Genomic DNA, 26,002 nt, shown 5'->3' on the forward strand with positions numbered 1-26,002 from the left:
CCCTGCACTGGCCCCCAACAGACCATACATTAAAGTGGAGTCACCCATGCAAAAGTTCCACATCTTCAGGGAAACCAAGTTGTTATCTGACTTTTCAAGAAATCAAGTGAGAGAGAAAATGCCAAACAGACTAGTTTCGATTGGCAAGACAGTGAAGTTCCCTCTGCTTTAATCCTTAAACAAACAAAAAATGTAACCTGAGCCAGGAGTGGCAGCACACACAGCCGCAACCCCAATGCTTCGGAGGTGGAGACAGGAGGATCTCAGGTTTGAGGCCAGCCTCAGCAATTTAGGGAGACCCTGTTTCAAAACAAAATTAGAAGGGCTGGGGGTATAGTTTGGAGGTAGAATGCCCCTGGGTTCCATTCCCAGTATCCACTGCCCCCGAAAAATAACAACTTGAAGTTTAACTAATTGTTCTTGTTTTTTTTGTTGTTGTTGTTGTTTTTTTTAATCTTCCTGTTCCCTGATTTACAAGGTATTTTCTTTCCCTTTACCCCTGAATTACTTGAAATTGAACCAAGGGGTGCTCTACCACTGAAATTCATCCTTAGCCCTGTTTTTTTTTTTTTTCTTTTTTTAAATTTTGAGACAGGATCCTGCTAACTTGCTCAGATTGGCCTCAAGTTTGTGAACCTCCTGCCTCAGCCTCCTGATTATAGGTATACCACTGCACACAAGCTTCCTGAGTTAAAAGAAAATAACTTTGAAATGAACAATCTGCTTTTTGTTTGCATCAGCTTTTTTTTTTTTTTTTTAGCCTTTCCCTGTCTATAAAACTAAACTACTTTGCACAACTGATTGGAACATTTAACTCTATGTTACAGAATGAAATGTTGCCTGATTCTAGAATTATAAGCTAAAGCCAACCAAGATCTTTAAACTTGTTGTGATTTTTTTCTTTTTTCTTTCTTTTCTTCCCTCCTCCCTCCCCCTCCCCCTCTCCTCCTCCTCCTCCTCCTCCTCCTCCTCCTCCTCCTCCTCCTCCTCCTCCTCCTCCTCCTTCTTCTTCTTCTTCTTCTTCTTTTTTGTGTGTGGTCTAGAGATGAAACCCAGAGGCATTCTACCTTCAAACTACAACCCCAGCCCTTTTATATTTTTCATTTGGAAACAAGATCTCGATAAGTTGCTGAGAGCCTTGCTAAATTGCTGAGACTGGCCTTGAACTTACACTCTTCCTGTCTCAGCCTCCCAAGAACTAGAATCACAGGTGTGCGCCACCATACCAGCTTTTAATTTTTTTCTGATGCATATAATATAGTAGTCCCTGCCTTCCAGAAGCCTCTGATCTAGTTGTGGAGACACATAAAATATGGAACAACAGAGCGAAGTATATGATTAAGTCTAAAACTTGGACCCAGATGAAAAACTCCAAGAAAGTTGGAGGAAGGCTTTTTAGAGTTGGTGGAACTCCAGCTGAACTTTGAAATTCTTTCCAGTGTTTTTCCTTCCACCTTCCACCCCAACAGAACAGGGGGTGATGGCCCAGGCGGGAAAGACAGGCATTTAACCAAGTAACATCTGCCCTCATGCCTTTTGGCCAGGGCAAGGGTGCTGATGGGGGAGAAACTTGACGCACAGAGAGAGCCAGTGAAGCTACTTTAGCTGCGGGCTTGCCCGTAAGGCTGGGAGACCACAGTGAGCTCCAGCTTAAGGACTGGGGTAAGAGTGGTGGACAGAGGGACCTGGCAGAAGTCCATGGACTTGGACTGGGCCAAGATGCCAGGAGATAAGGGACGCTTGCAACTAGATGGGAGCACAGACAGCCGGGATCCATGCTCCAAGACATCCTCAATCAAAACAACTAATTCTCAAGGCGCCCCCCCCCCCCCCCCCAGGATTGACTCAAGAACCCAGTAGGGAAGACTCTTCTGGAAGACAATAGTGACTTCAGCTGGGAGGGTCCAAGGAGATTAAGGCTGGCTGGCTGGCTGGCTAGCTGTATTCACATACTAGACCAGCAGATCCAGCAGCTGCCTGAGCAGCCACAGCTCAGCACAGCAAGCCCAGCTACTTCTCTACTGCTAGGACCTTGCCGGGCGCTTCACAGGGGGCCAGGCTTCCCACTCACCCCTTGCTGAGTGTGGGTGGTCAGCTCCACTGACAAGCAACAATTTCATTTTTCCCACTTCCTGGGATTCCTGCAGAGAGTCCTGGAGAGCCCAACCTTTACTGAGATCATTGGAAAGTATGTCTGAATCTTCAAGGGTGGGTTGAATTAAAGCAAAGGGTGGATTGAATCAAGGACACGTGTGTGTGTGTGTGTGTGTGTGTGTGTTGCTAAGGATGGAACCCAGCGGCATTGCACTTCTGAGATACACCTTCAGCCCTGTTTTATTTTATTTTATTTTTTTAAATTTGGAAACAGGGTTTCACAAAGTTGTTGCTGAGGCTGGCCTGGAACCTGTGCTCTTTCTGTCTCCACTGCTCAAGTACTGGGATTATAGGATTGCGCCAGCGCATCTGGCTTCAAAGGACACATTCTCTACTGCTGGAAGAGCTGGTCTCTGAGGACCACCTCATCACTCTCACCTAAGGGGTCTCTGTGTTTTGGTTTTTGGCTCTTTTGCGTTGTTGGTTTCATGCTCTGATTCTGGCAATAATGGGCTTCTGTTGAGGTGCCAAGAGTTCCGTTTTACTCTGTGATCCCAGGCCCACGTCCTGATAGAAGACTGAGCCAGGCGGTGGGGGTATATTTACATGGGAGAATCCTGGGGTCTGAGCTGTGTGCCCCTGGAGGGAGGGGATGGTCTCTCTCTGCTCTGCGCAGCATCTCCAGTGACACACATCTGAGACAGCTATTAAATGGAGGAGGGCAGAATTTAATATGGGAAAACCTGAGACGGAGGAGGTGAGGGCCAGAAGTGTCTTTTGGATTCAGGGCCTTTGATGATATGCAGAGGCAGTTTGATTTACTTGGGATCATATTTTGCTGTTCGAATTTCATTCTGCTTCACTTGTTTTGGAAGCTGCAAATGGTTTGGTTTTAATTTCACTTTGAACTCATTAACTAGGTTATTGTTTCTTTTCTTTTTTTACAAACTGAAGTTTGGTTCATGATTTGTTTTTCTAACAAAATATTTGTCTCTCATTTGTTTCAGGGTACAGCAAATTAGCGCCATTTCAAAACAGTTTTTGACTAATGACTGTGTTCGGCAGAGCGAGGAATTGCGCATGGAGGGAAGGGGGCGAGTGATGATTTTTAAATTTAATTTTTAATCTAATCAGAGTGTCAGCAATGCCCTAAGTGTTCATTAAGTTTCAAATGCAGCTCAAAAGAAACTCAGTGGAAGGATCCCTCTGGCTCCTCCGCCTTTCCTTCACATGGCTCATGTTCCAGAACCTCTGAAAACCCTCCCATGTTTGCACAGGACTTGGCGGTTTAAAAGGGCTTTGTCCACATGGTATGTTTAATTCGTTTCTTTCAATAGTCCTATCTAGCAGGAAGAATAGGGTATGAGCTGTTATTCACATTTACAGTTGGGGAAACCGAAGCTCAGAAAGGTTGACTAGTTCAGTATCACACTGCTAAAGGAGGAATATAGTTGAAATCCTCTGGCAGCTGGTCCAAGGCTCTTCCCCACCAGAGCTGACAGGCTTTCTCACCCTTCACACCTCAAGCCAGTTCTTCAGGCCTTAGAAACCATGGGCTTCAGGAGTGTCAGGGGGGTCAAGGGAGTCGTGGGGAGAGGGGCCTTTGCTGGGCGGGGTGGAGGGAAAGTGGGGCAGGAAAACTGTGAAACCCACCTCCGTTCCAGGAACAAAATTCCAGCCCCTCTGGCTCTTCTTTCTTCCTTCCCTTCCTCTTTTCTTTCTATTTTTGGAACTGGGCTTCTGAACTATACCCCCAACCCTTTATAACTTTTTTTTTTTAATTTCAGAGTTTTATTGTATTGCACTAAAGGAACAGCAGGATGGTTATGCAATTTTCTCTCTCATTCAGTTTTGAAAATCTAAAGTACTTACAAATTCGTAAGAATACCTTTACAAGCTGGGCGTGGTGACGCCCGCTTGTAATTCCAGTACTTGGGAGGATAAGACAGAAAGATCACAGGTTTGCCGCCAGCCTCAGCCACTTAGTGAAGTCCTCTGCACCTTAGTGAGACGCTAATTCAAAGTAAAGAATAAAAAATAGGGCTGGAGGTATAGCTCGGAGGGAGAACACCCCTGGGTTCAATCTCTAGTACTGCAAATAAAGACAAAAACAAAAACAAAAACCCCCAAATATTTTCTACCACCATAATAGAATTAATTTTAGTAAGCAATATCGTACAAATAAAAACACATTTAAAACAGTTTTAAATACATTCTTCACAAGTAATTCATCATATCCTTTTTTTTTTTTAATTTTTTTTTGGTGGTGGCACTGGGGTTCCTGGAAACCCTTCTACTTCCGGGCTACACTCCCAGACCTATTTTTATAATTTTATTTGGAAACAGGGTCTCTTATGTGGCTGACTTTGAACCTGCGCGATCCTCCCGTCTCTGCCTCCCAAGCGCCGGCCCACAAGTCAGATACACACTTTCTGTGCAGAAGTACCTGATATCTATAGCTAATTTATAATTAGATGATATTTCAATAAGACCAAAATGAGCCTTACAAGTTCCTGCAAACAAGAGCTTCCAATGGACTATGAGCATTCAGTAATTAATATAGTAACTTGGATGGTTATGACTGTGTTTTAAGAAGTATAAATTCAAACCTGTTGACACCAAAAGTAAGCATTTTATATTAGTTTATATGTAATTCCATTTACATACTTTATGCAAATATAATATATAAAAACAGTCTTTCCACAAGCAAAAAATGTGGAAACATTTAAAAAATAAGGAGTCTCTGTGTGTGTGTGTGTGTGTGTGTGTGTGTGTGTGTGTGTGTGTTTTACTGGGGATTGAACCTAGGAGTGTTCTACCTCTTAACTACACCTCCAGCCTCATTTTATTTTATTTTATTTTAGTGGTACTGGGGTTCCTGGAAGCCTTTCTACCTCCGGGCTACACTCCCAGACCTATTTTTACATTTTTTAAATTTGGAAACAGGGTCTCCTAAGCCAGCGCGCGGCTGGCTTCAAACCTGCGCGATCCTCCTGTCTCTGCCTCCCAAGCGCGGGGATTACAAGCGTGCGCCACCACGCTCGGCCTGGCCCCATTTTATTTTTTAGGTTGAAACAGGACCTCACTTGTTTCAAATCTGCAATCCTCCCATCTCTGCTGCCCAAGTACTGGGATTACAGGCATGTGCCATTACATCCAACTTGGAGTCATTTAAAAAATTTATTTATTTATTATTTATTTATTTGTGTAATACTGGGGACTGAACCAGGGGAAAGTTTCCTTCTGAGCTACACCTCTAGCCCTAGCCCTATTTTATTTTTATTTTGAAACAAAGTCTCGCTAGGTTGATGAGTCTCACTACTTGCTGAGGCTGTGGAACCCGCAATCCTCCTGTGTCAGCCTCCCAAGTACTGGCCACCACACCCAGCTGGAGTCATTTTTTTTTAAAGTAACTGATCAGATTCCCGAGGCCACTTTTGGAAGCAGGATCCTGCTGGATACAATCCCTTCATCTGGTGGCTATTGCATGGACTAACGGAATCAATTCTTCTGTGAGTCGCTCCAAGAGCTCACCAAAACATAGATCGCACCACGGACAGAGGCAGTAAGAAATGCTAGAAGGTAAAAAGCTAATTTGCACCATTTTTCTTCTGCCAGTATGCTAGAGTATCTGCATTGATGATGGTTGTAGGGTCATAGAGTCCTGGTCCGCTCATCATGGGTCTACTTACATGCCTCAAATATGATATGCCAAGAGGGGCCTACTGAGAGCCAGTGTGAGCCACGGAAGAGAGCATGGCTGCGGTGCTCTGGGAGGGCAAGGGGACTCAGGGTCTCACACTGGCCCATAGGATTCCTGGAATCGGTCTTCAGATAATCAAATGCTTTAATGTGCCAGATGGTGAAGGAGATGAGCGGTGAGCAGCAGTGCTTGCATGTGGCAGAAGGCTGCAGACGTGAACGCCATGGCCAGGAGGCGTGGGCACTGCTGCCCGTGGAGGTTTTGTTTTGTTCTGAATTTTGAAACAGGGTCTCACAAAGTTGCTGAGGCTGACCTCAAATCTGTGATCCTCCTATCTCCGCTTCCCAAGTACTGGGATTATAGATGCCTGGCTTCTTTTTATTTATTTATTTTGAGTGTGTGTGTGTGTGTGTGTGTGTGTGTGTGCGCGCGCGTGCGCGCGCGCGCATGCGCGCGCGCGTTACTGGTAATTGAACTCTGAGCTACACTGTATTTTATTCTTTTTTTTGAAACAGGGTCTCACTAAATTGCCAAGGACCTCACAAGTTGCTGAGGCTGGCTGCGAACCTGCAATCCTCCTGTCTCAACTTTCCAAGTACTGGGATTACCATGTACCGACAAATGCCACCATGCCTGACAATTTTTTTTTAATTTTGAGACAGATCTCTCTAAGTTGCCCAGGCTAGCCTCATCTTGTGAGCCTCCTACTTTGGGAGTAGCTGGGATTACAGACTTGTGTCACTGCGCCCAGTTCCCTCTGTGCTACTTGAATTAAAAAACCAGACACATGAGAGAGGACAAAATCCAGTCCCAAACCAGAGGGAAAGGAGCACAGCACAGTATTGAATGTCTGTCTTGGCTGTGTGTCTGTTTCACAGCTTCCAGAAGGCAGAAGCTGAGGATGAAAATGAGGTGAAAATGTCCATGCCTACTGTTCATCCATCTATCTATCTATCTATCTATCTATCTTTTCTCAGTACTGGAGATTGAACCCAGAGGCATCCTACCTTTGACCTACTTCTCCAGCATCTCCCCCTCGCCTTTTCATTTTCTTTTTATTTATTTTGAGCTGGATGTTGGTGGTGCACGCTTATAATCTGAATACTTGGGAGGCTAAGACAGGACTATCCCAGATTCAAAGCCAGCCTCAACAAATTAGTGAGGCCCTGTTTCCAAATTTAAAAATAAATAAAATAGATTTGGGACATAGCTCAGAGGACAATTTCCCTGGGTTCAATACCCAGCATCTAAATAAATAAATAAATAAATAAATAAATAGTTTGCTAAATTGCTGAGGCTGGCCTCACACCTGCAATTTCCCTTTTTCCTTCTCCCAAGTACTGGGATTTCAGGCATGTACTTTCAACCACTTTTTAAACACACACACACACACACACACACACCCTTCTGCTAAGAGTGGTGGCGCACATCTCCAAACAGAACTACATGCAGCTCATTGGCTGGTGCAATATCTTTAGCCAAGATCTTTGGGGTAAGTTAGAAACACAGAGCCAGGGTCTGGAGGCTCCTCTGAGAGGAAGGCTCCAGGGCTACTCTTAGCAAAGGCAAATTCTGAGCCAGACCTGGTGGCGCACATTTGTGATCCCAATACTTGGGAGGCTGAGACAGGATCCCAACGTTTCTGGCCAGCCTCAGCAACTTAGTGAGGCTCTCAGCAATCTAGCAAAGCCCTTTTTAAATTTGGAAATACAAATACAAAATAGGCCTGGAGGTACATCTCAGAGGTAGAAGTCCTGGGTTCCATCTACAGAAACACACACACACACACACACACACACACACACACACGGCAAATTCTTTCGAGGCTCCACATACTGTATAATTCTTATTGCAAATTCTGATAGAGCATCCACTAGAAACAAGAAGCAAATGATAAGGAATATGTGGTATTTTGAATTTTGAGATTTTTATTGGCTCTTCCCCAGCACCACACTCCAGAGTTCTACCTGAAAAGAACTTTTACATACTGGTGCTAAAAGTGGTGTGAGAGGGGTACCCACCAGAACCAAGGAGGTGAGGAGGGATGGCTTCAATGGGTTGCTTTTTTGGTACTGGGGGTTGAACATGGGCATTCTCCTGAGTCTACACCCTCAGCCTTATTTTAACTTTTTTTTTTCCCCCCTGCAATACTGGGAATAGAATCCAGGGGCATTCTACCTTTGAGCTACACCCCTAGCTCTATTTTTTTTTTATTTATTTTGAAACAGGGTCTCACTGAGTTGCAAAGGGCCCCACTAAGTACTGAGGCTGTCCATGAACCACGATCCTCCTATGTCAGCCTCCTAAATGCTGGGATTACAAGTATGCATCACCACGCCCAGCTTTTTAATTTCTGTTTTGAAAAAAAGGGTCTCACTAAGTTGGGGAGGGCCTCACTAAGTTGTTGAGGCTGGCTGCAAACCTGCGATCCTCCTGTCTCAGCCTCCCAAATAGTAGGATTACAGGCATGGGCCACCTTACCTGGCAAGACGCTGGCCAGAAACCAGGACACATCAGGAATGTGTCCTGCGGAGAAGCATGGCATATCAGAGGGATGCTGATGGCCACAGGCACTGGACTAATTTTGGTTTGCTCAGTAGCAAACCAAACAATTTTTTTGTAAATCACTCAACTTCTCTAGGCCTCTATGGGTCCCCCACAGCTGTGGTGTGGAGCGCTGGAAGGGGGTGCTGGGGGCTGCCTCTCCTCTGGTGGTGTGAAACCTGGCTAATTAGTTTGAGGCAAAGGCTAAGGGGAAGCTCCTTGAGCCAAAACATTGGGCCTAGTTAGAGATTTAGAACCAGATTCTGAAGCGGAGAGTTCCCCTGACAAGAGGGACCCCCAGAGGCCATCTGCTTCTTTCCCCCCAGTCCTCGCCATTGCCAGAACAGTACCTGATTCAAAGTCAAGCAAGATTTACAAGCCTTTTTTGGACACACTCTTTTGTGTGTATGTGGTGCTGGGGATCGAACCAGGGGCATTCTATCTCCGAGCTACACCCTCAGCCCAAAAAGTGTTCTTGGCTGGCCTGCCTCTGGAATTGTACCACACAGTTAGGATGTATTTTCTCATAACTAATCCCTAACCCTCCAGCATCAATAGCAATTTATATTCATTCATGCATCATTGATTCATTCTTTCATATGTGCTTCAGTAATTATTGGGCACCTGTTATGCCAGGCACCATGCCAACCACTGAAAATAGAAAAATGAAGATGCTTTTGCCCTCAAGGAGTTTGAGTCCCGGGGAATGAGGCTGATCAACAGTCATAATAATGCACAGTAAGTGCCTTGACAGAGGGTGACTCTGAACATGTTGGAAACCCCAAGGAACACCTAGTCTGGGCTTAGGGAGAGGAGACTCAGGAAAGGTGACATGAGGGGCATTCTACCTCTGAGCTACACTCTCAGTCCAATTTTTTATTTTTTATTTTGAAACAGGGTCTAAGCTGCGGAGGGCCTCACGAAGTTGCTGAGTCTGGCTGTGAACCTGTGATCCTCCTGTCTCAGCCTCCCAAGTCCTGGGTTTACTAGCATGCGCCACCACGCCCAGCAATGAGCTGAGTCTTTAGGGACCACCAAACAAGCATATTTGAGCCACAGTTATTTTATAACTACTGTTCTTAGTCTTTATTATGCAAGAAACTTTTGGTCAAGCTGATTATTGTCTAGAGATGCTATCGCATTGGTTGCATTGGGGTAATTACCAAGCAGAAGTTACACTTTAATGCCTGGGATTAAAGCTTGGCTACAGCTGGGCGGATGGGTGACTGATGGTCCTGAAGCAGGTGGCCCAGTCAGGATGAGGCATAGGGGTTGTTGCAACCTCTGTGTTCAATGGAAAGTGCAAGAGTGGAGGCCTGGTCCTCACAGAGAAACGGAGAGTGGTGTCCATGGACAAAGTGTCTAAGCTGGGGTGTGGTGGCATGTTCCTGTAATCACAGTATTTGGGAGGTTGAGACAGAAGGATCACTGGTTGAGATCAGTCTCAGCTACTTAGACTCTTAGTAATCTAGCAAGACCCTGTTTAAAAACTAAAAATAAAGAATAAAAAATTTTGGGAGCTGAGCGTGTAGCTCAGAGGTAGAATGTCCCTCTGTTTAATACCCAGGGTCATACAAAAATAAATAAAAATAATAAATAAATAAATAAATAAATAAATAAATAAATAAATAAGAAGGAGTAACATGCTATCTGCCCAGTTTGGGCAAACCTTGGGTTCTGTCAGGCCTGAGGGCAGGGATGTGGGTCTCTGACTCCATTGGAAGCCCCAGACACCAAGCAAAGAAATGAAGAGTAAGACCAATAACTCTTTCTAGAAATGAACCCTCTTTTTCCCTCACCTGTTTTTGAGTCTGTGGCAAAGTAAATGTTGAAATGCCCATAAATCATTAAGACAGGGAATCTTGAGTCTATCCCACCATCGGTCACACACTTCCAAAATGCCAGGTGCTGTGGGGAAGATTTTAGTGATGCTATTGTATTTGGACCCATGTCAAGGGATGCCGTCATCCTCATTTCATAGATGAGGAGAGTGAATGTTCAGTCGCTCACCTAAGATCATTCTCTGGTATGTTGCACAACTCAGTTTCAAACCTAGTTTTCTTATGCTAAAGCCCCTATGTCCACTTGCATAGATCCTGGCCCTGGGGCCCCCGAATGCTGTGCCTCTGACTTTCCTTCATTCCTACCCTGCCTCCACCCACTCTCTCTTGTAGTTAATATTTTATTTTGTTTTTATTCTCTCTTGTAGTTTAATATTTTCTGCCACTCAAAGTTGACAAAATAGTTTATCACTGGGTCTGGCTCTGGGTGGATAACATCAGTCCCTATGAACTGAAAGGTCTGCCATCTCTGGTATCTGCTGGGGGTTGGCATGGGCTTCTGCACATACCACCTTGCCTGCTCTTCCCGCCCCCTCTCCTGGGTTTTCATTCCGTCCATCTCAGGCCGTGGTCAGGGAGCTTCTTTCACCTTCCCCATCATACTAAGAGCAAAACATCATCTGTCTGGATGCCAGAATTATTTCTGCTTTCATTGTAACTATCCTAATTTCTAAGTCATTAAATCTCATGAATTATGAAAACTAGAATTTTACAAATAGTATCTACCTCTTTTAAACCCAACAAAGACATGAGGGTTCTCCTCCCAACACTCTTCATTTTTCTTGAACTCAGTTTTTCTAAATGCCTTGGGAAGAGTTAAATTCAATGCACTGACCTTCGCCCCCCCCCCCCTCTCTTTCTTTCTCCCTCGCGGGTCTAGGATGGAACCCAGGACATTCACCTACAAGCTACACCCCTTGCCCTATTTTTTATTCTTTATTTTGAAACAGGGTCTCACTAAGTTACAGAGGGCCTCACTAAGTAGCTGAGGCTGTCTGCGAACCACGATCCTCTGGTCTCAGCCTCCCGAATGCTGGGATTACAGGCGTGCGCCACCACGCCCAGCCTCATGTCTCTCTTTTAAAATGAGGCAGAAAAAAGTGAACTAAACCCTTTTGGGGAACCCAGAGTTTGTTAGAAGTTCCTTATGTCATCTGTTTGTTTGTTTGTTTGTTTATTTATATATTTATGTATGTATGTATTTTTGTAGTATTAGGGATTGAATCCAGTGGCCTTTTACCTTTGAGCTATATCCTCAGCTCCATTTTATTTTATTTTACTTTTTTAAATTTTGAAACAGGGTCTGGCTAAGTTATTGAGAGCCTCAAATACTAAATCGCTGAGGCTGGTCTCAAAGCTGTGATCCTACTGTCTCAGCCTTCTACTAAGACTGGAATTACAGGCATGTACCACCACACTTGGCCATTTGTTTATTTTTCTTTTCTTTCTTTTTTTATTTATTGTGGTACTGGGAATGGAACCCAGGGCCTAATGCAAGCGCTCTGCCACTGAGCTACATCTCCAGCCCTTGCCTACATTTTCAGTTTGAGACAAGGTCTGGCTGAGTTGCCCAGACTAGTCTTGGGCTTGTGATCCTCCTCCCTGAGCCTCCAGAGTACCTGAAATTACAGGTCTGTGCCACTGCGCTTGGCTCATCCAGCCATTTTAATGCTTCACCGAACCCTGACGAGTACTTAGTGGTTGACTGGCTGGTGCTGATTCAGAATACAATCCGTAGGGGCCATTGGTTGTCTGCTTCTGGTACTAACAACCTGACTTTATTTATATACATAATAAATAATTTTTACATATATATACATTTTATACACACACATATAAAACCACTGCTTCCTCATGATAATTAATTACAGTTTGGGGGCAGTTGACTCTACATCTGGCTCCAGGAACAGGCCTGTAACCCAAACCAGGCAATGAGGCTCAACTCTGTCAGTAGGACTGATCCTGGCCAGGTATACACCTGGAGTTACTGGGGCCATCTTATCACTGTGTGTCTGAGAGTGGAGTCAGCATAAAAAAAAGATCCAGATGTGAACTGGAGATCAGTCTTGACCACATCCTGTGCAGCCAGCCAAACACACACACACACACACACACACACACACACACACACACACACGAATTTTGCTCTAGCTGGTTATAGTGGGTTTCTTTTTATTACAACAGGGGAAAAAATCAAGACTAAAATTGGATCCAAGGCTATATTCATTACACAAACAACAATAAGACAGGAACACAGCCTCTTCTCAATAGCCACAAAGAAGAGTGGATTTCTCTTCCTTCCTATATTTGTTCTGCTTTGGCTGTTTTTTGACTTCTCTTCTTTAAGTTGTCCCTGGAGTTTGGTATAGCCTGACTTCATGCGGATGAGCTGTGAGAGTGTGCCGATGATGGAGAAAGGTCATGCCTGAGGATGTTACTGTCTCCATTGTGCAGAGGAGGCCATGGAGGAGCCCGGTTTAGGGTGGCCCTGGGCTGCGTTTCCCCCAGGGAGAGCCCTGGGATGCAGGTTACTAAGATTTTTTTTTTTTTTTTTTTTTTTTTTTTTTTTTAGGAAAAGCTGTCCAACATGCCTCCTCTGTTTTTTGAGGCCAAGATGACTTTCTCAAAACTCAGGGATACCTGGGAGTTTTACTTCTACCCTTTTTTTTTCTGGAGCCCTGACTATCAGAGAACTAGCTGGGGTGATTTTATCTATAAGAACAAATGGCCTGGATTCCAGCAGGTTCTGGTATCAAATCTAAAGGTCACTCTGCAGACAGGTCGCACTGTGAGGGGATTTGTCTACCTACAAGCTATTGCCAAAGTACATGAGACTAACAGAACCTCACTCTTCTAGTGCCCTGCAGGTAGACTTGTCTGCCATTCCTTCTCTTTGTTCTCTCCCTCTGTCTTCCCAAGTCCTGGCCCCATTCTGCCTCCTAGTGAGCTCTAGCTTCTGAATTGCCATTGAGAGAAGCAGGACTTGCATTCAGTACTTCCACTGTATTTGACCCTTCTGGTCTCCTCTTCTTCATCTAGAGATGAAGAAGATGAACTTAGGTAAGAGGGAGAATATCCTAACCATCAAATACTCAAAGGAGAACGGCTGGAGAGCATCTCAATGTAGGAACAGCCAGGCCTGCTAAGCTCCCTTGTCATTTATCAACCAGACGGAGACAGTCAGAGCCTTTTGTCCCTAACTCAGTTGTGGCCCAGTCCTCAGGGTCCTTTCCAAGCTGGAGCTTCTTGGCTGGGCCCGTCTGCATTTGCTTCTCTCTCTGTGGCCGCCACCCATTATGGACATCAGACCACTGGCCATCCCATAGATGGTCCTTGTTGCGCCCTATTCTGCTGATTCGATACCAGCACCATCTGCCTTTTCAGTAGCACAAAGGCACTTGTGTTCTGCCGGACTCCATTCCAGCCCATCTGAGGTTTCCCCAGCCCCAGTCTCTGTAGCTGCATCTGCATTGTGATATCAGTCTGATTCCTCCTCCTCCTCTTCTTCCTCTTCTTCTCCTCCTCTTCCTCCTCTTCCTTCCTTCCTCTTCCTCCTCTTCTTCCTCCTCCTTCTCCTCCTCTTTCTCCTCTTCCTTCCTTCCTCCTCTTCTTTTCTCTCCTTCCTTCCTTCCTTCCTTCCTTCCTTCCTTCCTTCCTTTCTTTCCTTTCATTCTTTTCTTTCTTCTTTCTCTTTTCCTTTATTTTTTTTTCTGCTGGGGACTGCCCAGGGACCTTCCACCTCTGCGTGATCAAGAGCACACATTCCATAGGCTGGCTGGCGGGCGTGCTTTTCTTCCTTTCTTTGCTAAGACTTGAACCCAGAGCCCTGTGCACACTGGGCAAGTGCTTTACACTGAGTCACACCCCCAACTCCATGGATTTGTTTTGTTTTGTTTTTGGTAACACTGGGGATTAGACACAGGGCCATTCTACCTCTGAGCTACCCCACCCACCCAGTCCTATTTTATTTTTATTTAGACACAAGAGTCTCACTAAGTTGCTGAGGCTATCCTTGAACCTGTGATCCTCCTGTTTTAGCCTCCAAATTTCTGGCGCTCTGTCTCTCTCTCTCCCCACCCCAGCCTCCCTTCCCTTCCTCCCTTTCTCCCTCACCTTTTCACCGACAGGAATCCTCCACTTCAATTTGGTGTTTTTGGGGATGTATAACCTGAGGTTCAGGCCTCCCTGCCTCCCTGCAGGCCAGACCCACCTGGTCTAGGTCCTTGAAACTCTCAGAATCTAAGTCAGCTCCCACTGGGCTTTCCTTGACAGTCCCAGCGCCCAGTCATTGGTATTAGGGGTTGGACCCAAGGGCCTTCTGCCTCTGAGCTATACCCCCAGCCATTTTATTTTTTATTCTGAAACAAATTTTTGCTAAATTGCTAAGGGTCTCACTATGCTGCCGAGGCCAGCCTTGAACCTGTGATCCTCCTGTCTCAGCCTCCCAAGTACTCGGATTACCAGGCAGGAGCTACCACACCTGGCTCATGTGTATCTCCTTTAATTATGTGATGATTAATTCTTCAAGGTATAAGTTTTTATGGCACAGCCTTTTCATAACTCCTCCTGCACTTACTACAAAGTGAGACACATACTTGATGCTAAAGCCATTTATATTTTCAATGAATGAATGGGCTTAGTTTATAATAGCATTAGGCTAATGAGATCAGGACTTAGAGTCCGGGATATAGATGGCTCTAGAGTACAGGCCGCCTGCTGCCCCATGCCATGGTCAATCAGGCGTGAGACAAGCAGGCGTGAGCGAGTCCTCTACCATCACAGCCAGAAAGAAGGCACCTTCCTGTGGGGCCAGAAGGCTGGTTCTGCCTTCAGCTTATTGCTGTCTCTGACACTGGGCTAGTTCAGGTGTCAGTTGCCTTCAAAAAGGGAAATAACCAAGCTGTGCCTAGTGGCACATGCCTATACTCCCAGTGGAGGCTGAGGGAGGAGGGTCACAGGTTCAAAGCCAGCTGCAGCAACTTAGTGAGATCCTATTTCAAAGTAAAAATAAAATAGGACTGGGGGTGTAGCTCGGAGGAAGAACATCCTTGGGTTTAATCCTTAGTATCAATAAAATCAAAACAAGGAAAAACAAAACAAAACAAAAACAAAACCCATGGAGTTGGGGGTATAATTCAGTGTAGAGTGCTTGCCTACCACGCACAGGGCCCTGGGTTCAAGCCCTAGCAAAGAAAGGAAGAATGAAGGAAAGCAAGCCAGCCAGCTAGCTAGCCCATGAAATACGTGTTCTTGAGCCAGACGTGGTGGAGCTCACTTGCAATCCCAGTACTTGGGAGGCTGAGACAGGAGGCTCACAGGTTCATGCCCAGCCTCAGCTACTTAGTGAGGCCTTTGCAACTTAGTGAGTTTCAATCCCCAGTTAAAAAAAAAAAAAAAAAAAAAAAAATATATATATATATATATATATATATATATATATATACACTTTTATTATTCTCTCCCCCCTTTTTTGGTACTAGGGACTGAACTCAGGAGCCATTCTACCTTTGAGTTATGCCCCCAGTTCTATATTTTATTTATTTATTTTTGTGGGTCTGGGATGGAACCCAGGGGCATTTGACCTCCAAGCTACACCCCCAGTTCTATTTTTTATTCTTTATTTTGAAACAGGGTCTCACCAAGTGCAGAGGGCCCCAGTAAGTATCTGAGGCTGTCCGCGAACCACGATCTTCCGGTCTCAGCCTCCCAAGTACTGGAATTACAAGCATACCCAACCACGCCTGGCTCTTTTAAAAAATTTAAAATGGGTCTTGCTAAATTGCTGAGATTTGCCTCAAACCTGTGACCCCCCTGTCTCAGCCTCCATAAATACTGGGATTACAGGCATGTTCCACCATGCCTGGCATTTTTCCCCATTTTTTCAATAAGTACGCTAAGACTCACATAGCTGAAGGCTCGGAGCTATGGCAAGATTTGAACCTGTCATATGTGTGCTGTCAAAATGCTTGCTTTTCTCACGGTGCCACGCTGCCCACCCTGTCCCACCCACCCGGCCCCTCTTTCCTATGCATCCTGGTGACTCACTCTTTCTTGGCAGACATTGTGGGTTTTGATAACTCAGTAAATGAAGTCATTCTGTTGTTGGCCTTGCTGCTGTGGGTCCCTGCCATGGCCACTGCCCTGGCCTTGTACTGTCTCCAGGTTCCTGATGTAGGAGCAGGGGCTCTGTCATGACTGTTCTTTTTTCTTTTCTCTGTCTCTCTTTCTCTCTCTCTCTCTCTCTCTCTCTCTCTCTCTCTCTCTCTCTCTCTTTCTCTCCCCCTACTGAGGATTGAACCCAGAGGCATTCTGGCATTCTACCTCTGAGCACTATTTTATTCTTTATTTTGAAACAGGATCTCATTTAGTTGCAGAGGGCCTCACTAAGTTGCTGAGGCTGGCCTCGAACCTGCAATCTTCCTGTCTCAGCCTCCCAAGTACTGGGATTACACGTGTGTGCCAACATGCCTGGCTTACTTTTTTGGTTTCATGATGTCTTTGAAAGAATGTGGGTTCCTCAGAGGCCGAGACAAGGCCATTTAAAAGATCTGCTCAATATCATCTGAAAAGCTTTTTTTTTTGTGTATTTGTGTGTGATACTGGGGATGGAAACCAGGAGCATTCTACTTCTAAGCTATACCTCCAACCTTGTTTTTATTCTTTTATTTTGAAAAAGGGTAAGTTGTTGGGGGGGGGGCTCACTAATTTGCTGAGGCTGGCTGTGAACCTGTGATCCTCCTGTCACAGATTCCCAAGAACTGAAATCACAGGAGTGTGCCACCATGCCCAGCTACAAAAAGCCTTCCTTATGTATCAAAAAGCTTTCCTTATGTATCAAGAACCAGCATTCTAGCCAGGCGTGGTGGCATACACTTGTAATTTCAGCATTTGGGAGATTGAGACAGGAGGATCGTGGTTCGCGGACAGACTCAGCTACTTAGTGAGGCCCTTTGCAATTCAGTGAGACCTTGTTTCAAAATAAAGAATAAAAACATAGGGCTGGGGTGTAGCTCAGAGGGAGAATGCCCCTGGGTTCCATCCCCAGTTCTGAAAGAGAGAGAGAGAGAGAGAGAGAGAGAGAGAGAGAGAGAGAGAGAGAGAACCGGCATTTTAGCTGGGTATGGTGGTGCATGCTTGTAAACCTAGTACCTGGGAGGCTGAGACACAGGTTTGCAGTCAGCCTCAGCTCCTTAGTGAGGCCCTCCACAACTTAGTGAGATCCTGTTTCAAAATAAGGAATAAAAAATAGGACAGGAGGTGTAGCTTGGAGGTAGAATGCCTCTGGGTTCAATCCCCAGTTTTGGAAAAAAAAAATCAGCATTCTAGCTGGGCCTAGTGACATAAGCCTGTAATCCCAGTACTTGAGAGGCTGACAGGAGGATCGCAGGTTCAAAGCCAGCCTCAGCAACTTGCGAGGCCCTCAGCAACCTGGTGAGGCCTTGTTTCCAAATAAGAAATAAAATCAGGCCGGTGCTGCAGTAGCTTGGAGGAAGAATGCCTCTGGTTTCAATCTCCAGCAAAACACACACATGGAAAGAAAGAAGGAAGGAAAGAAAGAAAAAAGGAAGGAAAGAAAAAGAAAGAAAGAAGGAAGAAAGAGAGGGAGAAGGAGAGGGAGAAAGAAAGAAAAGAACCAACATTCTTATCACAGGGAATTTTCTGCCTTCCCAGGGCTCCTGTGCTTCAGTGCAGGGACGGGCTTTGTCTTCTGTTTGGGTTCAAGACTTCAAGCCTGATATGTCAGGAACCTGATCCACAATCCCAAATCCCTTTTTCTCAGTGCTCTCCGAGCCCTTATCAGGCTCGCAGAGCTCCCAGGGTGACTGCGCGGGTCCTCTCACACATGGCTCCTTGCTGGGGAGCTTGTGGAGGGAAGTGACACTGCGGGGAAGAGGAGGCCCTGATACACAAGGAATAACTTCATGAGCTAGGCACAGCCTCAGCAACATAGACTCTCACCCACCTAGTAAGACCCTGTTTCAAAACAAAAGAATTGAGACAGAAGGATCTCAGGTTTGAAGTCAGCCTCAGCAAGTTAGTGATACTTTTTTTCCCCCCTAAGAAATAAAATAGTTCTGAGAGTGCATGGAGGTAGAAATCCCCTGAGTTCCATCCCCAGTGTCACAAACAAACAAAAAACAAAAATTAAAAAGGGCTGGGGGTGGGCAAAGAGGTAGAATGCCCCTGGCTCCAATCCCTAGTTTAAAAAAAAAAAAAGTATTTTTGGTCTTTTTTTGCGGTAGAGAAAATGGTTGCTCAGAAAGGTGGAAGAAACCTGCTCAGCAAGGGCAAAGCTAGGCTTCCAACCAGGTCAGCTTGGTTCCAAAGCTGCTGCTTTGAACTTTATTCTTTAGGCAACAGGAAGTCATTGGAAATGTCCAGCAGGACACTGAGACTTCTGAGTGTTTTAGGAAGGTTAATCTCACACAGGAAGAGGATTGGGTGGAAGAGTGGTGAGGCCAAAGCCATGGGCAGCAGCTCCCAGGTCACTGCAAGGATAGCTGGATAGTCCTCCAGGAGGACAGCTGGAGCAGGAAGGAGACAGCTGCAAGAGACCTTGAGCAGCAGAAATCAGCAGTCCTCAGCTGCTGAGTAGATGAGGACACTCCTCCTTTTTCTGGTTACTTAGGGTCCTACGGGGTGTTGGTCTCCTAGGCCTGAGATGGAGCCCCGCAGTCATTTCCACTCGAGTCAGTTACCCAGGAGCAGATTGTCAGGGCAATGTGTGTGTGAGCGCTTGCCTTGCTCTGCTCCTTGGCAGGGCTGGTTAGGCTGTCTGCTTCGCTGAGGGCGAGGCCGAGGCCTTCAATAGGTCTGTTCATCCTGCCCAGGACACTGCATCGTGTGTGCTCAATAAATGGGAATAGGCGGTGGTGAGCTCAGCAGCGTCTCTGAAATAGAGAGTGTGCAATCACTGTTTATGAGCAGCTTCTCTCCTTGGCTGGGGCGGGCAGACGGGGCTAGTGACTCCTCCTTTCCTGATGAGGAAACCAAGGCTCAGGGCTTCTTTCCCACGGTATCGGCAGAGCCAGAGGGCAGAATTAGGATTCAATGCATCGTCCCAACTTTGACCTGGAGTCTTGCTGCATTCCCCAGCTCATCTCTTTTTGGTGTCAGAGAAATAAGGAGAATTAATGATAAGCTTTACATGAACAGGGCAGTTTATAGTTTAAAAACTGCTTCCCATCCATTATCTCATTTGATCCTCACAGCAATGAGGGATTATTATATTCGTTTTACAGATGAAGAAATGGAGGCTCTGAGAATTTGAGGCTATGATCATCAAATTGTGAGTAATAGAGCTAGAATCCAAAATAAGGCTTTCTGACTCCAAGGGCACAGCCCTTTCCAGGAGGCCACAAGAATAAGGAAGCAAATGAAAAATAGAGCAGCAAAGAGAAGACCCAGAAGGGCTCAGGGGAGAGCAGTGAATGTAGCATAGATGGTACTGGAGGGCTTCAGGTTAACAAAAGCTCTTGGACAGCAAAGCTGTTCATGGCAGGCATAGCTGTGGGGAAAGTTTATCTGCTTGGGAAGTTAGCATGGTTCTTTCTAGAGGCAGATGGATGGGAGAAGTGACTTCTAGAACACAGGTCCTTTCTTCTTGCCCATGGAACTCACAAAGAAAAAGAAGAGAAAGAAGGAAAACAGGGGGTGTCAGCATTTGTCTTTTAGATGTCCAGTAAGTGAGATTGGGTGGGTGGGTGGATGGATGGATGAGTGACTGGGTAGGTGGATGGATGAATGGATGGATGGGTTGTCACCAGTAGAACCTGTGAGTGGGTGGATAGATGGATGGGTGAATGGATGGATGGATGGATGGATGGATGAATGGATGAATGGATGAATGGATAGGTGGGTGGGTAAGTAGATGAATGGATGTAGGGATAAGATTTAGGGAAATCACCATCAACTCAGGCAATCACCTCTATTTAAAACTCAGAAGTTACTCTTCTCTGTTCCTCCCACCCTTTAATCTGTTCATAATCCCCCATGCTATAAATGATATTCCCACCTCAGGGGAAAGATATCAGTGCAGCAATGAGAGAGAAGCTGGGAAGTAATTTCTTTTGTCCTAGGACAGTAAAGGAAGATGGAGAGAATGTCTCTTCCCACCTACTGTGTAGTTCATTGATGTCTCTGAAGTTCTGCGTGGACTTAGAGTAAGGATTCCTGGGTCCTGGGTCTTAGGCCTTGGGTCTTTCCATGGAGTGGCATTATGTGGCTTTTGTGACTGGGCTCTAGAAAGGTAGATGTGCAGCAGTGCCTAAGGAGCCAAGAAGAATGCTTGTTCAAGATCTCTTTTCTCTTCATGTCCTTTGCCTGCCTTGCAGAGAAATGTAAGAAATGTGGTCCTTCTCAAACCAGTGGGTGGGGTGAAGTGAAGTGAGACCCAAAAGTTGGAGGTGGGCCATACAGAGTTATGTCCTTACTCTCTATCCAGATTCAGCTCCCATTTGTCACCAGTAGAACCTGTAACACTGGCCTCAGGTGGATCAGTGGGCTCATAAAGTTGAACTCATGGGCCTGTGTGTCCCGGCCCTGGTTTCTGTTCTCACCCTGTCACCAGTGTGTCCAGTGTAAAGTACAGCATCTGTAGGTAAGAGAAACTTACTAAGTATCTGATGAGAGAATAAATGAATGAAATAATTAGCTATGACCTTGGGCAGATTACTTTCCCATTTTAAATCTTGGTTTCTATATAAAATGGGGATTATGAACCAGATGTGGTGGTTTATCCCTGTAATCCCAGTACTTGGGGGGCTGAGACAGGAGAATTACGGGTTTGAGGCCAGCCTCAGCAATTTAGTGAGAGTCTGTTTCAAAATAAAAATTTTTAAAAGGGCTGGGGGTGTAGCTCAGAACCCCCTGTGTTCAATCCCCAGTTTCACACAAAAGTAAAAAGATTGAAAAAAAAATTAGCCAGGCATCATGGTGGTACACACCTGTAATCCCAGTGTTGAAGAGTCTGAGACAGGTGAATTGCAGGTTAGAAGCCAGCCTGGATGCTGGGCTTGGTGGCACATGCTTGTAATACCCGCACTTGGGAGGCAGAGACAGGAGGATCGTACAGGTTCGAAGCCAGCCATGCTGGTTTAGGAGACCCTGTTTCCAAATAAAAAAAGTATTAAAAAAAATGGGTCTGGGAGTGTAGCCCAGAGGTGGAAGGGTTTCCAGGAACCTCAATACCACCAAAAAAAAAAAAAAAAAAAAAAAGAAGAAGAAGCCAGCCTGGTAACTTAGTGAGACCCTGTTTCCAAATAGAAAATAAAATAGGGCTGAGTGTGTAGCTCAAAGGTATAATTCCTCTTGGGGTCCATCCCCAGTACCACAAAAATAAAACAATGTTGGGAACTGTAGTGCATGCCTATAATCCCAGTACTTAGAAGGCTGAGACAGGAGGATCACAGGTTTGAGGTCAGCCTCAACCACTTAGTGAGTCTCTCAGCAACCTCGTGAGGTCCTGTTTCAAAATAAAAAGATAGGGCTGGGCATGGTGGCTCACGCTTGTAATCCCAGCATTCGGGAGGCAGAGATTGGGAGTTCGCGAACAGCCTCAGCTATTTAGCGAAATTCTCTGTAATTCAGTGAGACCCTGTTTAAAAAAATAAAAAGACTAAAAAAATAGGGCTGGGGATGTAGCTCGGAGGTAGAATGCTCCTGGGTTCCATCCTTGGTACCTCAAAAAATAAATAAATAAAATAGGACTGGAGGGGATACATCTCAGAAGTACAAATAAATAAGTAAATAAATAAAAAATAAAATCGGGTTGGGGTATAGCTCAGAGATGGAATGCTCCTGGGTTCAATCCTTAGTATCATAAAATAAATAAACAAATAAATATAAATAAAATGGGAATTACGGTGATCTCTCACTGCTAGCCACCCTGGAGCCCCTAGCAGTCAATGACTGGACGGGAGTGCACAATCTAACATTCTGGCCCCTCCAGGGGCCACTCAGTAGCTGACATTTGAGATGCCCCTGCTGCCCATGTACCTGCTGTATGCCAGCCGGCTCTGCTGCCCACCCCACCCAAGCCATTCGCCACACTTGCCCGGACAACTGTTATCCGCTCCCTTGAAATGTGTCCGATGTCCCATATCTGAGGGAGCCTGGGCTCTGTGGGAACATGTCGGTGATACCATTGACCCTTCACTGACCCTCTTGTGCTCACCGTTTAGACTGTCACGTCCTTTGATCCTCTGGACAGCCCTCCAAGGGACTCGGAGAAATGAAGTGATCCGCCCAAGGTGACGTAGCTCAAAGGAACAGAACCAGGATTCTAGGCAGGGCTCTGACTTCACAGCTGGTGCTCCTTCCAGCTGTGTGCTCCCTAGGGCAGATGTGCTCCCCAGAGTGGGCAGAGGCCTTCAGTTTAATGAAGAGAGCCCAGAGTTAGGAATGAAGCCCGAGCTGGCGCAGGCTAGTAATCCCAGCATTTGGGAGGCTGAGGCGGGAAGATCCAGGTTCGCGGGCAGCCTCAGCTACTACTTAGTGAGGCCCTCTGCAATTCAATGAGACCCTGTTTCAAAATAAAGAATAAAAAAAAGGGGGGGGCGAGGAGTGGAGCTGGAGGTAGAATGCCCCTGGGTTCCATTTCCAGTACTGGGGGGAAATAAAAGAAAAGAAAAGAAGTGAAGCCCAGCATTCAAGTCCAAGATTTAACAGGACTCGGCTGGTGTCCTCAGCTTCATCGTTCTAACCTTCTGACACCATGTTACATCTGTGAGAATCAGGAGCAATGATGTGTTCGTGTTCACTACTTAGTTAAGAGCCGGGTCTGGTGGCACACACCTGTGATCCCGGTACTTGAGAGGCTGAGACAGGAGGACTTCAGTTCCAAGGACAGCCTTAGTAGTTCAGCAAGACCCTCTGCAACTTAGTGAGGCCTTGACTCAAAGTAAAAAATAAGCAGCTGGGCGTGGTGGCGCACGCTTGTAATCCCAATACTTGGGAAGCTGAGACAGGAGGATCGCAGGTTTGCAGCCAGCCTCAGCAAGTTAGTAGGCCCTCAGCAATTTAGCAAGACCGTTGTTTCCAAATAAGAAGTAAAATGGGGAGGAGGGTGCAGCTCAGAGGTAGAATTCCTCTGGGTTAAATTCCCAATGCCACAAATAAATAAATAAACAAACAAACAAATAAATAAATAGGGCCGAGGGTATAGCTTGGTGGCAGAATGCCCCTAGGGTGTGTGTGTGTGTGTGTGTGTGTGTGTGTGTGTGTGTGTGTGTGTGTGTTGGTTATAATGGCGGGGGTTACAGAGACCATAGCTGACTTGTGAGATACTTTGGGAAGAGAGACCTCTCACAGTTCCTCTGGTCACAGTAAGAATGACAAGAACAACTGCCTGCTCTCTAGTTGGGAGCTTCTGTCCACCCGCTCCTGAAAACCCTCACTGACGGGCTCCTAATTTGCTACACCCTCCTGGTTACCAGGCCCCAGATCTACTCTCAGGATTAACCTGCAATTCCTTTTCCTCTTGAAGAGCTTGCTGGAACCTGGGGAGAAGTCTCCAGTGAACTTGGAGTTCCCATTTCTGCCCACACTCAGCCCGGGGCCTGATGTCGGCTCGGCAAGGAAGAAAAACAGCTCCCTTATAGACGCCTTGCGTCTGAGCCTCTCATGGAAACGCTGACAGACCCTTCAAAGATAGATGCCAGCTCCAGCAGCGGCGGGCGCCTTTCTAAACCCCCAGCTCGGAGCTAAATATAGCGGCAGGAGGGAAGGTGGTGTGGTTTTGGGAGCTGGGGAGGGATGAAGCGGAGGGAGGAAGTCTGGGTGGGGTGGGGAGAGGAGGGAGAAAGAGGCAGTGATGAGGAAGAGAGCAATTAAGAAAGGGAGAGGAGGAAATAAAATTGAAGAAATGGGGAGAAAACAAGGAGAGATGTAAGGAGGAGTTGCAGGGAAAGGGAGATGAAATCGGAGGAGGCAGGAGGGACGAGAGAGCAATCGGGTGTCGCCAGAATGGACTTGGAGCTCGGCAGCCCTGCCTGGCTGGCTGGCGCAGGTGCGAGCTGGGTGGCAGCAACATGGAGGGACAGGAGAAGTAGCCCCAGGCTAGGCCCCCATCTGGCTGGCCGGTTGAAAGCCTGCGGTAATGGTTTGTCTGCGGCAAGCGATGATTAGGACTGAACAGCCCGAGCCCTGCCTGCCGCCCACATGGGCACTAGGCGCCCGGCCTGGCACTAGTCCAGCCGGTCTGTCTGTGGCCCTGGGTGGGGGCTATCCTGGAGCCTTACCATCCCAGAGCGGGACTGTGTACAGCTAGTGAGGGGGGAAGCCTCAGGGGTACTAGAAATCTAATTCAAACACCTGACCCCCAACCAAGGTGACCGGGCATCAGAGGACTGAGATGGAACCCAGTCAGGAGGGTCAGACCTGGCTGAGCAGAACTGGACCTGGCTGGAACTACAAATCCTTGACTGGACCAGTGGGGCGGGGAGTCCTGGTGGGTGAGGAGGGGTGCTGAAAGAAGCCCCGGGGCAGGGAGGAGAGGCAGGAGGTCAGGACCGCCAGGGAGGTTTGAGACATTCATTGCACTTTGGTCTCAAAACTGAAAGCTCTGGAATAATAGCATGTGCAATTAGATTTGCTTCATAGCAACTCCTCAACGGAGGCTACAGCCCTGGCCCTTGTGGGAGGTGGAGAGAGGCTGTGGGCAGGGCTCCAGGGTGAAGGGTGGTTTTCAAGGGGGTCCTGAGAACAGAGAGAGGGCTGGTGTGCTTTGCTGCTCTAGGTGGCAGTGCTCTAGCTGCCCAGTAAACATTTGTGGGTGGCAGTACAGGGCAGGCGTGCTGAGAGCAGGAGGCTGCAGCTCTTTCCTCTCCTGCACCCCATTCCCCCTTCTTCTAGACTCTGGGAGGAAGAGATGGGCAAAAAGAGAGGGAAAGGAGGCACCAGGAGGAGACAAATGAGCCTTGCCACCCTTCTCCCAGGCTCCACAAGAGCAGAACAGTTCCTGTCCCTCTTGGGAAGAGCGGCCATTATTTATGAGCATGTTTGGAGGGGGCTTTGCTGAAATATCCAGTTTGGCTCCCCTCCCCCCACCCAGCCAAGGAGGGGGCACTGACAATGTCTGAGGTCTCCAGCTGTCTTAAAGGCACAGGAGGCCCAGCTGGGGAACTGGAGGGACTGCCGCCAGCCTACAGCTTCCAGTGTAAGGGACAGAGATCAGCTCCAATGTGGGGACTCCGCTATGTCCAGAGCTCTGAGAAACCTGTGAAGAAGCCTAGGGGTGGCCTGCACCCGTGTCCTCAGTGACAGCTGATCAGGGGTCTGACAAGTGCCAGCCCCACCCAGAGCTCAGAGAATAAATGAAAGTTCCCCTGAGCACAAACCAAGGATTAAAGGCTAGAAATGTGGGGAACGGTAAAGGCCTGGGTGCAGGGGACAAAGGAAATAAACATGCTTACATGTCAGGTATGTGGGTCAGGAAGCATCGAATGCGGGCGCCCAGCCTCTGTCCTAGTTGGACAGTTAATAACCAAGGGTCCAAGACTCCAAGAAAGAGAGTCCAGACAGAAGTGGGAGTGGAGAGGATATCACAGTGGCTACTGTGTTTGGAGCGTGTTTGGAGATTTAAGACGAAAAGACAGAAGCAAGGAGAAGCTGGAGGTGAGGTTGGAAAACAAGAGGGGTGGGGTGCAGATGACAGCGCTCCCCAGGCAGGAGGGAAGCGGGACGCAAGACAAAGGGGTTGAAAAAGTGTAGGCAGGGGAAAGGGAGGAACGGGAAGGGGGAGACTGGAAGAAAGGGGGGGGGGGTCCCAGGCCTGGGGGGCCAGGGTAGGGGGAATGAGTGTGGGAGGGAGGGGCATCCT

The 26,002-nt window shown here is 46.8% G+C and overlaps 1 pseudogene across 1 annotated transcript; it reads right to left on the reverse strand.

Moving 5' to 3' along the window:
• Window positions 1-2,485: 2,485 nt before the first annotated feature.
• LOC308265133 (protein cornichon homolog 1-like) lies at window positions 2,486-6,022 on the reverse strand (annotated as a pseudogene). Its single transcript has 2 exons — window positions 5,629-6,022; window positions 2,486-2,593 (listed from the first exon to the last, which is right to left on the reverse strand). The product of its transcript is annotated as a protein cornichon homolog 1-like (transcript).
• Window positions 6,023-26,002: the final 19,980 nt, after the last annotated feature.

Source organism: Muscardinus avellanarius (genome assembly GCF_963383645.1).
Source record: "Muscardinus avellanarius genome assembly, chromosome: 7".
NCBI lineage: Eukaryota > Metazoa > Chordata > Mammalia > Rodentia > Gliridae > Muscardinus > Muscardinus avellanarius.